The sequence below is a fragment of the Lithobates pipiens genome, unplaced genomic scaffold (genome assembly GCF_037356315.1).
Source record: "Lithobates pipiens isolate NorthernLeopardFrog02 unplaced genomic scaffold, aLitPip1_a1.2 Scaffold_18, whole genome shotgun sequence".
Classification (NCBI taxonomy): domain Eukaryota; kingdom Metazoa; phylum Chordata; class Amphibia; order Anura; family Ranidae; genus Lithobates; species Lithobates pipiens.
Genome location: NW_027507758.1, coordinates 572,086,137 through 572,087,139, shown reverse-complemented (window position 1 = coordinate 572,087,139; position 1,003 = coordinate 572,086,137). Strand labels below are relative to the sequence as shown.

General features: G+C 37.4%; 1 non-coding gene across 1 annotated transcript; it reads left to right on the top strand.

Annotated features, from left to right (window-relative positions):
* Positions 1-426: 426 nt before the first annotated feature.
* TRNAA-UGC (transfer RNA alanine (anticodon UGC)) lies at positions 427-498 on the top strand. The gene has a single exon. It is a non-coding gene; the product is annotated as a tRNA-Ala (tRNA).
* The last annotated feature ends 505 nt before the right edge of the window (positions 499-1,003 follow it).

The window sequence follows — 1,003 nt, the reverse complement described above, 5'->3', positions numbered from 1 at the left end:
AGTCATCTTCACCATGTCTAAATGCCTAAATGCATTAAGTTGCTGCCACGTGATTGGCTAATAAGCAATTTGTGTTACCAAACAATTAAACTGATATACCTAATAAAGTGACCGGCGGTGAGTGTATGTCTCTTCTGATTTTCTCATGGTTTTGAATAAAATTTGTTATATCATTTTGCAATTGTTGTATGGTGTCCCTGGAGTGTCTCCAGACATGTTCAAACAACTCTGTTATATTACACACGGAGTGGAGCCTAAGGCAGGTTTTTCATGTTTGGATGTAGTATGTCAAAAGTTACTCAAGTCACACAAGTTACACAACATGTATAGCAGAATATTGATCCAAAAACATCTCATTTCTGTAATTAGCAACTTGTCCTTCAAGTTTGGTCTTTTGTTATATATTTTTTTAACTGTTTCCTGTAAGGGGATGTAGCTCAGTGGTAGAGCGCATGCTTTGCATGTATGAGGCCCCGGGTTCAATCCCCGGCATCTCCAACTTTTGAAAAACATTCTTTAATTGCCAAGCTATTGTAATTTTCCCTGACCAAAGCACTTTATTATTAAAGTCAATGGATACAAAAAAAACTACTAATTACCTGGCTGAATTTGCTTTGGGTTCAATGCCAATCTATTGACTTAAAACAGGCAGAGTGAGCAAACAAAAGAATAGTCGAGAAGAGGAAATCTTCCATTGGGGAAACTTATTCTGGGGACAACTGTCCACGAAAGGTCTTTGACTCATTTTGGGGAGATCACCTCTTATTTCCTGTTGTGTCTTTGGGACAGGAAGTGAAGGAAAATCTGCCTAATAGAGCACAGACATTTTTTGAATAAGGCAGGATCATGATTGGCTAATCATGGTTGGTGACCACATCATTGGAACACAGACACCAACAATAACCTGACAATCCCATTCTATGCAAAATTTAAAAAATGTAAATAAAATAATGGTAGCTCTACTATAACCCCAACATAACCCTTGAACCTACGTTAAAAACAA